The following is a 1,010-nucleotide window of genomic DNA, read 5'->3' as shown; positions in this document are numbered from 1 at the left end:
TCAGAGTTTTAAAAATATGTTCAAAGATGTTCTACCATTTTAATTTTTCTTACAGTTACAAAATTTTTTTAATAATTTCAAATGTGGTTGCTATGTTGTTTGTACGAATAACTTAGTGGAGATTATTTCTTCTTTGTGGAGTATGTTTCTGTGATAATTGTCTGATGTTTTTCCTCAGGTCTGAATTCTTTATTTGGCATCACTCTTGCCATTTTTGCTTTCTTTTTCATTTGTCTTTGCCTGATAGCTCTTTTTCCTTTAGGTAATCTCAAGTTTTCTTTATCACTATTTTTTCTATATGTTAATACAGTTTTAATATAATTTAAAATTTTTATTAGTACATGCTTGCAGTGCATAATGATTACATTCATCCTGGGGAGTTGGTACATGTATGTACCATGTTTTAATTGTCTTTATTTTCTCTTCCTGTCCTTTCTCACCCCTCTTGCTCCATATCTTAGTCCCTGCCACATTCGCAGAAGACCCATCTGCTTGTTTTCTATTAGCTTTTATTTTGCTCTTCAAATTATGTCTACTTTGGATCTCATACAAGAGAAAATACATCATTGTTAATCATTTCATTTAGCATTGTGGTCTCACATTGCATCTATTTTCCCTCAAACGTATCCTTTATGGCAGAGTAGTGCTCCATTGTGTAAAGATACCATAAGACCTTATCCAATTATCTGTTTGTGATGTACATACTTTTTTATACCAATCTTAAAATATTTGTATTTTAAATTGGGCATGCTGGCACATGCCTGTAAATCCCAGCCCTCCAGTAGAGCAAAGTGGGAGGATGGGGAGCTCAAGCCCAGCACCGGCTGCCTAGTGAGACTCCATCTCAGAACAGAACAAAACCAAACAAAAAATGTAAAATGGGTGGGACTACAGCTCAGCTTGTGGGTCATGGGTTCATTTCTCAATATCAAAACAAAACTAATTTTTAAAGAAAAATTTAGCATAATTACATTAGTATGTCTTATATCATTTTACATCTAAAGTAGTTT

This window comes from Octodon degus, unplaced genomic scaffold, assembly GCF_000260255.1.
Source record: "Octodon degus isolate 3935 unplaced genomic scaffold, OctDeg1.0 scaffold00266, whole genome shotgun sequence".
NCBI lineage: Eukaryota > Metazoa > Chordata > Mammalia > Rodentia > Octodontidae > Octodon > Octodon degus.
The sequence above is the reverse complement of the archived record's forward strand: the minus strand, read 5'-3'. Positions refer to the sequence as shown.